This window comes from Orbicella faveolata, unplaced genomic scaffold (assembly GCF_042242905.1).
Source record: "Orbicella faveolata isolate gen_17 unplaced genomic scaffold, um_ofav_v1 contig_34, whole genome shotgun sequence".
Classification (NCBI taxonomy): Eukaryota; Metazoa; Cnidaria; class Anthozoa; order Scleractinia; family Merulinidae; genus Orbicella; species Orbicella faveolata.
In genome coordinates, this window is record NW_028301563.1 from 8,519,002 (window position 1) to 8,532,553 (window position 13,552).

Below are 13,552 nucleotides of genomic sequence, written 5' to 3' on the forward strand. Positions count from 1 at the left end.
GAATTCCTAGGAATTCCAAGTTATTCCAAGCCATGCAAATTATGCTTAATGCAAGACCTTGGAATTTCTGGGAATATTTGGGAATAGTGAAAAGTATGACTGGGAATTTTTGGGAACAGCTAAAACACATGAAATATTGTGTTTGAAATTTCTATAAATTTCCCAAAATGTCAAAATTAAAGATGAACTCAGTGCATGAATCAGTTTCTGTGAATTAGTAAAAATCAACAGGATCATTTCCCTGGAGTTCCATACCTTTTTATTGTTGTCAAGCTCCAAGGTAATTATTTCCAAACAAATGTTACTACATTAATTCCAGTTTAAGTCTGACAACTCAACATAAAACTATAGCACTCATAAAATTGCTTTTTAGATCCAACCTGATTTGTTAGTGTATATGTGCCCGTATGGACCCTTAAATCAAACACCCAGAGTTTAACTGATAGAAAAATGGATACTCTCAGATCTGATAAATAGATTAGGCAAAAAATTCCTGTCAGCATAACTGTATATATATTATTTACAATTTCAATAAAACCAAAAGTATATATATGCATGTATATATTTAATATAATTGTAGATTCACACACATACCCATCACAGCCCACTGTTGAACAATTTTTGACTTGATCCTTTATGACTTTAGGAAAAAGAGGAAGACATCTCTCACAGATGTCAGAAATGAAAAGCTCACAGTTTCCACACACTTGCTGTAAATTTGCAAAACTGTACTGTGACATTCTCTGGACAAATTACCCGTAGTTTCATTAAAACAAGGATATCTTTAGCAGCCTCTCATTGTCATACAATGTCTTGAAATTAAGGCCAGAATAGCCATACAGGCATATTCTTTGGCAGAAAATGTTCTTTTCTTGTGAACAATTAGTTTCACTTTCATCAGGGGAGTCCAGTGAATGGCCGTCAGTGTCAGAGTTCTCAATTTCTTCAGAGGAGTCAGAACTAGAAACTTCAACATCATTATCTGAATCACTGTCTGTGGACAAATCTGAGTTGTTGTGTGTATTACATCAATTGGTATTTCTGTGGTCTTTTCAGGTACAGTGTATAGGCAACTCAATTTCATCAAAGCTTCTGTGAAGCTTCAATTCTTGCATAAAGGTTGACTCCATAGTCCATCAAAGTCATCCACAACATTTCTGTCTACAGCCATCTCACTCAGGCGAGCCGAAAACTCTGAGGTGTTCTGTTCATGGTGCTGGAAATGATCTCCAGGAAAAAGTGATGCAAGAGAGGGAGATGACATCAACTGGTCGAATCTCGTAGATTTTGGTATGGGTATAGTGGGATCATCAATATGTTTCTTGTATTTCCTTGTCCTCGCGGTCACTTTAATTCATGACACAACAAAATCAAAAGAATAAAAAAGATTATGAGTCAGTGGGAAACAAATAAATAACTGACATAAATAAATGACAAATAAAAAAAAACCTACATCTTGATGTATTGAAAAGACTATAGATCTCATATAATGTTAATCCTTATAAATAATTCAAAGGAAAAAATGATAAGCATTGCAAATTTCTACTTGCTGCATCGTGCTGACTGGGTGTTGAAACACGTGGGCTCTCAAAATAGATTTGGTGGACTTACAACAAGCTTAAGCTTATTTTGCAGAATTTATCTCGTTTTCTCAGGTCGATCTGAAACCTTTTAGGTGAATTTCGGCTTTTGGGGTTTTTAAAGAGCACACAATGCATTGCTTAGTTTGATTTATTTAGAATTATAGCTTATCATAACAGAAAATCCCTATAAAATTGGATTCCTTACCTTTGCAGTGAACTTGATTTAAGTGCCTCACGATCCTTTGTTATCTTGACAACCGTCGGGAACAGATCAACTAGTTAAAGTACGTTCCAGTTTCCTCGATTTCTTCGTAAAAAGTTTGTGTAGTTTTTTCCTTTTGAAGTAAGACCCATCTTTCAAAAGACCACCAACACAGCGTGGAAAGGGAAGCAGAGTTACTATCGAAAGCGACTGGTCTGGCAACCTTGTTGCCAGTCTCTCTCTCCTTCTTCTCCAGTTTCCATTCTCTCCTCAACTGATCAACTGAACCAATCACAGCACGCGAATTTTCACGTGACTATCCTCGTGACTGAGCGTGACAAAGATCGCGTTAGTCATTCGCTTTTGGCGCCCATCTTTGAATTTAGCGTTAACGGTGCGTATTAGTAGATTTCACTTCCAAAATTATGTCAAAATGGTTTTTTCTGCGGTCCTGTGACTAGAAGAAAACAGCGTGAGTGTCATTAATGAGAAACATGTTATTCTTGGCGAAGATTTGGAGCTGAAAGAAAGTCTTACTGTGGATGTTTCAACAGGGAAAAATTCAAAGGGCAGATTAGCTGTATACAAAATTATTTGGTGAGTAATCAAATTCAAGTAACCCTATATTATACAAAGTAACTTCTTTCATTTAGACAAAAGTTTTTGAATGAACTTTGTCATCACGAATCATACACGAGTGGGTCACTCAGTCATGGCATGAAATGAATTCTGGCTAAAGCAAGGTTGAAACAATTTAGGTTGCCCAGAGGGCATGCCTAAACAATTTGATTTGCGAATAACAAGTCGTTTCTCTCGCCACACTTGTTCAAACGAAACAAATATAGCAGTTCTCGCTGATCCCAGTCAAAGTTCTTGACAAAAACTCCAACGAGGCAGCCACAGTCTGCGTGAGTTTGATATGTCTCCTGTGTGTTTCAGCCTGACTGTATGGCAATCCGTGTTGATCTTCAATTTTGTCCACCCGTATATTCTTTTGCGTTTACTCTATTATTTCAATGTTCCTTTAATGTTTCAAGTGTCTTTTTTAATATTTCTAATGTCTAAATTTGGCTAAAAACCGTGATATATATCCTCCAATTCGAGAGTTGTTGATACACTTATAGAAGAAGGAAAACCTTGATTTAGTCTACGGTAAGCTCAAGATTTATGTAACATATTTATCAATAGTATACAAGCACCTTCACAATGATCAAGTCTTCTCTTTTAACATTTCAACCAGCTTACAGTCAGGCCTTAATTAGCTGCATGTATTAAACTGTGAGCACATAAATATTTGGATCTTAGTCTTACAGTACCTCATATATATCGTAGTGTAATGTATTTTTTTAAATTTTGTTTTAGGTGTCATACAACAAAGATGAAGATGAAGAGGCTAGCTGCAGAATCAACAGAAATAACTGAACAGCAGCTAAGTTTGCCCAAACTCAGCCTTTTTTTAATTTTAAGGAATGTCTCAGTTTTGTTCTTATCATTGATTCCTTACAATCATGAAAATCCAGATATGTTCCACACAATAACAATAATTTAAGGTAAAATCTTGTGTATGGAAAATTGTTGGATTTGTAAACTAAAAAAGTAAATTATCTGAAAAAGTTCTCTTTTTATCAAACATGTAAAAGTTTGACCTTCATATCTGTTTTCAGTTTTACTTTTGATTCTTGATGTAATGAAAAAGAAACAGGATGATTATTCTTATGTTTAAATTCATGAGAGCCAATGTAATAAACCATTCATTTAAAACCTGTTTGATGTGATATCAGTGACTTAATTTGTTATTTTAATGCTAGGCATATATCATCAAAATTTTGTCTGGCCTACAAATGATACAAAATTCCCAGTTTTTCTCAGATTTTCCCAAAAATTCCAACCTATTCTCAAAAAATCCTACAAATTCCAAGTTATTCTCAGAAATTCCTAGGAATTTTTGGGAATTTTAAGGAATTTTCAAGGTGAGTATATTTCAGTTGGAATTCCTAGGAATTCCTAGGAATTCCAAGTCAGCTCTATGTAAACTTGGAATTCCTTGGAATTCCTAGGAATTCCGAGTCCGAATTACCGTGAAAATTCACACCTTAGATTCCTAGGAATTCCTAGGAATTCTTAGGAATTCCTAGGAATTTTTTCCTAGGAATTCTTAGGAAATTCCTAGGAATTCCTAGGAATTCTTAAAGTCATCTCACAAGGGATCCGGCAAATGTGGATTGCGTGGCAAACGGCCGCTTGCAAATTGTCCAAAGTGGGTGAAGATGTCGGCGAGTGAAACTGTTTGCTCGTGCAAGTAACGTGGTTCGCACTGTCAGCCTAAATAAACATTTTTGGACGAAATTGAAGGATGTAGGGGGAGGGGGTGTTGTTAAATTCTGCAAGAAGACAGAACTCGACGAACTGACAGAGCCGTGCGCGGGTACTGCTATCACGGCATGTCTACCTAGATTAATGGTAAGTATTACCGCGTTCACAAAAGTTGTGCAAACACCTTTCCTCTTTACCTTTAAAATACACGTTTGTCGTTCGTACTTTTTGAATAGAAATGTACCAGTGATAGGGCTGGAATACATAAAGGACAAAGGAGGCCTAGAGGGCATCAGATCTTAGATACGCGGTGTGAGTTTACATACATATTCACCCCTGTTGCTTTCTGCTAAACTATATAGACAATAATATGGGCGCTTTCCAAAAATCGGATACTCAGAAGAGCTAAAATTTTCCTTTATTTTACCTTGAGAATTCACAATGTTTTTTTTTTTTCAGGGCCCCACTGAAAACCACATGTATGTGAAGTGGGCTCCCTGTTGAAAGATCTTTATTATTATTATTATTATTATTGTTATTATTATTATTATTATTGTTATTATTATTATTATTATTGTTATTATTATTATTATTATTGTTATTATTATTATTATTATTGTTATTATTATTATTATTATTGTTATTATTATTATTATTATTATTTAATTTTTTTGAAAAAGAGGAGTGTTTATTGTGACAAAAACTAGAGCTAAGCTTTACAAAATGCTATAATATTTACATAATTTGATGTTTGTTAAACCTGTAAAACATGTTTCCGTATCTAATCATGATATCATTGTTACTACAACTAATACTAATACTACTATCATCATCATAACATTAATTAACATATTCCATACAAAATGGTATATACAAGGTAAAAGTAAGTAAAAGAAATAAACTATTAAGAGCAGCTTCGCCTAAATATCAACTAGACTTGGAAATAGCGAAAAAATCGAATTTCTTCAAACTCGCCCAGAATGAAGCCCTACGGGCACTAGTTACAAAAATATCGTTTTAAGTTCGATAAATCAAAAATTATTTTTTTCCGCAATTTTTTCGTTTCGATGCCCCAAATCGGCCAAAATCCATTGAAAATGAGCGGCATATTCAGAGGCTCGTAAACTCAAAAGCAAAAATCTTCATTACAAACTGATTGCACGTCGTATTTGTACTTCCTTTCTTGTCTATTTAGAGCTAAATAGATCGTGATTTGATTAGAACTTAAATATTTGACGAATTTTTTAAGTTAACGACCCAAGAAAGCTTTACAAGAGGTCTACATTTAGCCTATTTTCAAATCCTAAAAAGGCGTTCTGGTACACGGCTTTTCCCGAAATGACTAGTTTGGTCTGAAAGAGCATTGTTTCTTCTTTAAATTACTGAAATAAAATTTTTGGGTAAATAAAATCGTGAGCGCTTAGATAGCGAACTAAATGCAGCACTTCGTCCTGAAAACGTGACCTTTGACCCAAGCGTAACGAAACCAATTACTGCAAGAAAACCCGGAAGAAAAGCAAACGTTCCGTTATTTTGAAACAATTTCTAGTGATATCTCTCCGAAACCATGATTGCAAGAAACTATTTCCAGATACGAAATCTTGCAGGGTCAAAGACGGAGCTAAAGGGCGCATTTTGGCACAATAACTTTGTTTGCTGAGAATTGAATTGCAGTCAATTCCAGTGAAATTTGCAAACTTGACGTATGTTAGCCGATACTTACCTGAATATTTATATTAATAGAAGAGTCGCCTTCTTGGATTAACCTTCAAAAGAGGCTGGACCCAGATTTGGAAACCTCTAAAAGAAGAAATGTTTAATATTCCGTGACCTACCCGATGCTATAGATTCCATGCACATGCCAACCGCATGTTTGTCGTAAAACCAACTGAACTCCACTGACAGTTTCCATGGGCAACCCCAAAATAAACAATCCCCAAAAATGTAAAGTGAAATTGGCTGTCTTCATGAACAGTTAGAAGCTAGAGTCAAGTTCTGTTGCCTTTAAAAAGTGCTTGATTTTATTTGTTTGCGTCGACTTTGTTCACTACTCACACGTTCGAAAGCCGCGAATCGGTCACGCCAAAACAGTGGAGGCCGTGCAGACTGCAGACACTTGTTTGGGCTTTTCATTGTGACTCCTTCTTTTGGGTCTAGTTACAAAATAGTGTTAAATATATCTGAAAGTTTGTCATTTATCCACAGGCTGCACAAGCGCAGTATTTGACTTTTGATTCAATAGACAAACGCGTACAAGACTTTGTATGGGAAACTTACTCAGTCTGCACGGTCTACAGTGTTTTGGCGTGACCGATACTACGCAGTATTCGAACGTGACAGTAACGACTGAGTGAACAAAGTAGAATCAAGCATTTTTAAAAGGTAATGGAACTTGACTCTAGCTTCTAACTGTTCATGAAGACAGCCAATTTCACTTTACATTTTTGGGGATTGTTTATTTTGGGGTTGCCCATGGAAACTGTCAGTGGAGTTCAGTTGGTTTTACGACAAACATGCGGTTGGCATGTGCATGGAATCTATAGCATCGGGTAGGTCACGGAATATTAAACATTTCTTCTTTTAGAGGTTTCCAAATCTGGGTCCAGCCTCTTTTGAAGGTTAATCCAAGAAGGCGACTCTTCTATTAATATAAATATTCAGGTAAGTATCGGCTAACATACGTCAAGTTTGCAAATTTCACTGGAATTGACTGCAATTCAATTCTCAGCAAACAAAGTTATTGTGCCAAAATGCGCCCTTTAGCTCCGTCTTTGACCCTGCAAGATTTCGTATCTGGAAATAGTTTCTTGCAATCATGGTTTCGGAGAGATATCACTAGAAATTGTTTCAAAATAACGGAACGTTTGCTTTTCTTCCGGGTTTTCTTGCAGTAATTGGTTTCGTTACGCTTGGGTCAAAGGTCACGTTTTCAGGACGAAGTGCTGCATTTAGTTCGCTATCTAAGCGCTCACGATTTTATTTACCCAAAAATTTTATTTCAGTAATTTAAAGAAGAAACAATGCTCTTTCAGACCAAACTAGTCATTTCGGGAAAAGCCGTGTACCAGAACGCCTTTTTAGGATTTGAAAATAGGCTAAATGTAGACCTCTTGTAAAGCTTTCTTGGGTCGTTAACTTAAAAAATTCGTCAAATATTTAAGTTCTAATCAAATCACGATCTATTTAGCTCTAAATAGACAAGAAAGGAAGTACAAATACGACGTACAATCAGTTTGTAATGAAGATTTTTGCTTTTGAGTTTACGAGCCTCTGAATATGCCGCTCATTTTCAATGGATTTTGGCCGATTTGGGGCATCGAAACGAAAAAATTGCGGAAAAAAATAATTTTTGATTTATCGAACTTAAAACGATATTTTTGTAACTAGTGCCCGTAGGGCTTCATTCTGGGCGAGTTTGAAGAAATTCGATTTTTTCGCTATTTCCAAGTCTAGTTGATATTTAGGCGAAGCTGCTCTTAAAACCTATTTCAACAGTGTTTACATAATGGCTCCCTCCTGAGTTTCAACGTCAATATCGGTATATTACAAGGTAAAAGTAAATAAAAGAAATAGACTATTAAAACCTATTTCAACAGTGTTTACATAATGGCTCCCTCCTGGGCTTCAACGTTAATGTCAATGTTCTTAAAGTCACAAAAGACTTTCCTTCTAGCTCTTGAACCTCTTAGGCAGATTAGTGCGGATCTTAGTAAAGCGAAGGATGTCCTTGCTCTCATCCAGGAGATTGTTTTATTATTATTATTATTATTATTATTATTATTATTATATTATTATTATAATATTATTATTATAATAATATTATCATTATAATAATATTATGCTATCTTAATAATATTAATAATATTATTATTATGATGTAAATCTTTAAGTTTTTTTAAAAAAATTATTATTATTATTACTATTATTATAATTATTGACCTATTGTAGCGAACTTCCCATCCATAATTAGGTGGCATAAAGTAGTTAGGCATTATGTATTGTAGCCTTATTTTGCGCATTTCAGAGGCAAAAATAAGAGCGAATGTATGGAATGTCTGCCGGGATAAATAAAAAATGTGTCTGTTGTAGAGAGGAGTTCACTTTGGAGAGGTGACCGTTAGTGGAGGTTCGACTGTATAGTTTATATAGGTTTAAAAAAGAACCGGTAACAAGAGTGAATATGTACGTAAATTCTCAACACGTACCCATTTAAGACTAGTGCCTCCTAGACCTTCTTTTTCCATCCCAGTCATGTCCCTGGCGCATTTCTATACCGAAAACCTGGAGCAATATACCTATATTTTAAAGTTCAGTAGGAAGGGTGTGTTTTTTTTATGAACGGTAATAAAGTCGAAACTCTCTACAACGGCCACCTTTCTCCGTTATGGAGCGGTATCAGTAGGGGTGAAATATGACACCGATATTTTCTTGGGTTTCAACATTTTTATCTTGAAAAAGGCTTAGTGTAACATGTAAATTCGTAACAAAATCAAAATATATCAATAGGACAGAAACCAAACAGAAATAGAGACCAAAGACCTGCGGCATGGATCAAGTTTCGTGACCATGTCCAATAAAAAATGGGGTTTTTGTAGACAGCGTTCGTCAGTTGTTGATTGACTGGCCCTGTGAAGAGGTTTTTTTGGCAGTTAGGACGTGTTTTAGTGGCTGTTGCTGTTGTGGGAGAGGTGGCCGTTGTAGAGAGATTAAAATAAGAGTGACCGTCCGCCGGAATGAAAAGAAAGGCCGTTGCAGAGAGGTGGTCCTTTGTTGAGATGTGGTTGTGCAGGTTCGATTGTAGTTTCCATTTTTTCACGCAGATATAGAGAAAACACCCTGCCTACACGAGGCGAGCAAGGAGCAGTTTGGATTCCCTGTCCACGCCCCCCGGGGCGGGGGGCTCGTCGTACCTTTTAGGGGTTAAAAATGAAGTTTTAGTAGCCCACAGGGTGTTCAGCCTCAAAAAGTCCAAAGCGGGAGCTTTTGCGATGCCTTTTAGGGTATTGAGCCAAAAAAAATATGACGCGGGGAGATAATGTGTTATGTAAGAATTGGCATCTTTTAGAGGAGAAAAAAAACAGGATCTTGGTACCTCTTAGGGGATCTTAGGGGATCAAAATTTTTGAGGAGCACCCCCGTAGTTCTTATATGGGTGTCCCCCTCCCCTCGAGGTCCACGTCGCCATCTTCACTCACTTTGCAAAACGTCAGATATCGACATATTTGGTACAGTGGCCGATTGTCACGCAATCCACATTTGCCTAATTGTCCCAACTGGGACCACTAAACAAAGTCAAGCACTTACTCAACTAACACCATGACAGTTATTCGGACTGGTCAACAGAACGGTGAAGTCTTGGAATTTTAAAAGAGAGCGAAGTCTGGAAACTTTGTAAGAAAAAAATCTGGACAGCGAAGTGCGATTGATGAAGAAGCCTTTGTAGTTTTCTGTGTTGCTGCTTACGCTTTGCAATTGGCGGACGCCTGTTGGAACACTCCAAGAAAAATGATGTCACAGTATGTTTTATTCAGAGGTATGTACCATATTAAGTGATACGAAACGAACGATTCATCTATAAATCTGGTGGTAAAAGACAGGGGCAATTGTATCCATAAGAATTACAAGCACACGGGTAAGAAATACAAAGGTTGAATCATCTTGCTTATTCCACAAGTACAACGTTTCGACAGTTGATCATGAAGTTTCGTCAACCGCTCGCGCTTTGTTATCGGCATTACCTCGTCTCAGACCAGGATTTCAAGAAATGCTGCGATGAGACGGTTATTTTTAAAAGTAGAGTGTACCTGTTTACATGAAATGGTTGTGTTCGAATATTTACGCCAAACATGATGGATGCAGCTGTAATCGATTGTTTACTCATCATCACAACCCTGTTCAAGAACATGGGTGACCGCAGTGACTGCAACAATTATCGGGACATCTCTCTCCTTTGCGTTGCTGGCAAGCTCTTTGCCCGTGTGGCACTCCGTCGCCTTCCGCAGCTTGCAAAAGGAGTGTACCGTGAGTCTCAGTGTGGTTTTCGATCCCAACGCTCAACGGTTGATATGATCTTCTCTGTGCGACAGCTACAAGAAAAGTGCAGGGAACAACAACAGCCTCTTTTCATTGCCTTCATCGATTTAACTAAGGCTTTTGATCTGGTTAGCAGAGATGGCCTCTTCAAGATCCTGCCTCTCATCGGCTGCCCACCAAAGCTTCTGAGCTTTCTGGAGTCTTTCCACAACAACATGCACGGTACTGTTCGATTCGATGGCAACATGTCTGAGGCATTCAACATTCGCAGCGGAGTCAAACAAGGCTGTGTGCTGGCTCCCACCCTCTTTGGAATCTTTTTCTCAGTGCTCCTGAAACATGCCTTTAGAACAACAAATGCTGGCATTTTTCTCCGTTCCCGCACTGATGGCAAACTTTTCAATCTTGCCCGACTCAGATCGAAAACCAAAGTCAGCCAAATTCTCCTCAGAGACTTTTTGTTTGCCGACGATGCGGCTCTGGTTGCTCATTGTGACGACGATCTCCAGAACCCCCTCAATGGCTTTTCGAACGCCTGTGATGACTTCGGCCTAACCATAAGCCTCCAAAAAACCAAAATTATGACTCAGGATACGGACGTTTCCTCTTCTCTCTTCATCAAGGACTATGCACTTGAAACGGTCAACAGCTTCATCTACCTTGGTTCTACCGTTACTAGCACCACCTCCATTGACACCGAAATAGGAAAGAGGATTGAGCACGCTGCAACCAACATGTCCAAACTTTCACAACGTGTCTGGGAAAATCGGAAGCTCACTACTCCCACCAAAATGGCTGTCTACAGAGCCTACGTCATCAGCACGCTCCTCTATGGTAGCGAGTCCTGGACAACGTATGCAGCACAAGAAAAACGCCTGAATGTGTTCCACCTGCGCTGCTTGCGGCGCATCCTCTCCATCGCCTGGCAGGACCGCATTACGAACAGTGCTGTCTTAGAGAGAGCAGGCATCCCCTCCGTATACACCCTTCTTCGCCAGAGACGTCTGCGGTGGATTGGCCATGTACATCGAATGGATGAGGGCCACATTCCCAAGCAACTCTTGTACTGAGAACTAGTACAAGGAAAAAGGCCGGTAGGACGACCGAATCTCCGTTTCAAGGACGTGGCGAAGAGGGATATGCAGGCCATTGGTCTTCCAATCGATTCCTGGGAGACTCTTGCCAGTGACAGGAGTGCGTGGAAAACAAATTGCACAGAAGCCCTTCGAGAGGGAGAAAAGCTTCTGCACATCACAGTGGATACCAGGAGAGAACGTCAGAAGGCCAGGGCCCTTGCTCCACCCACTGATTCCACTTATGTCTGTGGTTCTTGTCACCGCATCTGCCGATCAAGAATCGGACTCCAAAGCCATCTCAAAAAATGTTTAAGGAAATGTACAATTACTAACACACGCTAAAATTATGGACTAGATTGTCCGATAATGCCAATACTACTACTACTCAAACTTCACGTTTCAAAATGTTTTTATTTTTTTACTTGAAGTCAAGTTTGGCTGTGGCCATGGGTGTTCCACAAAAGTTGAAACTGCCGATAGTGAACTAATAATGTGTGCTACAGTTGTAACCTTCAAAAAGAAACATACAGTAGGCGGAAGGAAAATCAGTTTCGGGCGATATGCACGTGCCGGTGATCGAGATCAATTTGCATAACATTACAATGTACCAAAAGGAGCGTCTATTTTTATTTAACTGCAAATTTTTGCAAAAGTTAATCAAGTGGTCAATCTTAAAGGGGAAAAAAAACATTACAGGTATCCTTATTAACGAAAAAAGGTTTCTATTCGGTTATTTTTGTTCTTGATGAAGGTAGCTGGCCAAGTTCCATGCTGGTTTCACGAATGACGAGTTTACAAAAATGTACCACACGTTTATGTCTCTCGACGAGTTATTTTTTTTGGGCCGCGGAAGAGACTTTTACATATCATAATAAAGAGTATGGGCCTTCAGAAAATTTTAGTTTCGACTTCAAATTCAATGTACCAGTGGGCTTTTGATGGTATTGAAATTAGCTAAAATTAGCCATTTCGCTCACGAGCTTCGATGAAGGTAATTGTATCGGCCTAAAATATTATTAAACTTGGAGCTTTTGCTAATCAAATTACTGCTTTAGAAACAGCAAGACATGCACTATGAGCTACCCAAAGTATATTGATAGATATCATCGCGTTGATCTGTACGAGCGAAAAGAAAATGCACAATTTTCGGCCATTTTCGGCGGCGTCAGGCAGCTAAAATGGCGATTTTCAAACTTTCCTCGATTTCGAAAAAAGTAGAGCGTTCAGGACCTTTGAATGGTATTTTCGAAAACAACTCACTATAGAGGTTATTTGGACAAAATATGAAGAAATCAAAAATTTCGCGACTGTCATCTCATTCTCGGTATTTATAGGAACTGGCTCTTAAGAGAGAAAAATTGAAAACAACCGTCATAAAAATGAAGGAACAATGCATTACTCAAGCCTTATAACAACAGCGGTTCAAGCACACTTGTAAGGCCTCGAATTCAAAGAGAGTTTACAAAATATTGGCGTTGTTTACAACCGTGGAATTTGGCATGGTTAAACTTTACCAACACTAGAACCAGTAAAAAATATACACAGCTCAATTAAAAATACGCAAATACTAGAAAATAACGCGTAGTCTTTACTAACCTTAATATTTGACCACAAAATCGCGTGTACATCGTCGCTTGACACCAAAAACGCTCAATGATTAGAAGACAGTTCACGTTCTCCCACTACCAAAATGGCCGCTTATTCTCCTTCTCAACGTTTGGTCGCAAAAAGTCCCGTTTAATTCTGGCTAGAGTCTATGCGAGACTGGAAACAACATATTTTCTTTGTCCGCATGAAAGGTCCGCCATTTTCTCTGCTAACAATAGCTTTATGACGTCATGGTTGTCCTAATACATCGGGATATTCCGGACTTATAAGCGCATAAATTATGCTTAATAGACCTTTATTTAGTCCCCTGGTTGAAGCGTAACACAACACTGCCCCTTGTGTCACACATTTGTGCTATCTTAAAAATACGTATTTCTCAATTTCTCGATGCTTTCTCGATGCTCCTTCTGTGCGTATCTTCAAAGACTGCACAGACTATAAACACAACTCATGGACCTGTTAGCGGGTTCGTAACAGTTCTAGGGTCAAACAAGACTGTCATCCGCTGCTTGGGAAACCCCTTCGCCAAAGCGGAACTTAACGTGGACAACGACTGGCGAGTCCGCGAGCCCGAGCCTGGAGCCGCGAGTCTCTTTTTGCGAGCCTCGAAAGATTCCCACACACACACACACACAAACAAAAACAAAAAACGGTATAATGGCCTTATGTCTTATTCCTTTTTCCGAATTCCCTACATAATATAAGTGAAGAGAAGTAGGGCAATGAACCGGTTTGTC

At 38.4% G+C, this 13,552-nt stretch overlaps 1 protein-coding gene across 1 annotated transcript in view; it reads right to left on the minus strand.

Annotated features, from left to right (window-relative positions):
- Window positions 1–242: 242 nt before the first annotated feature.
- LOC149104582 (uncharacterized) overlaps window positions 243–13,552 on the minus strand; it is a 148,006-nt gene continuing 134,696 nt past the window's right edge. Inside the window, exon 19 of the mRNA XM_089270800.1 lies at window positions 243–3,547. The gene's annotated coding sequence lies outside the window, so the exon portion shown is untranslated. The remainder of the gene's footprint in view (window positions 3,548–13,552) is intronic.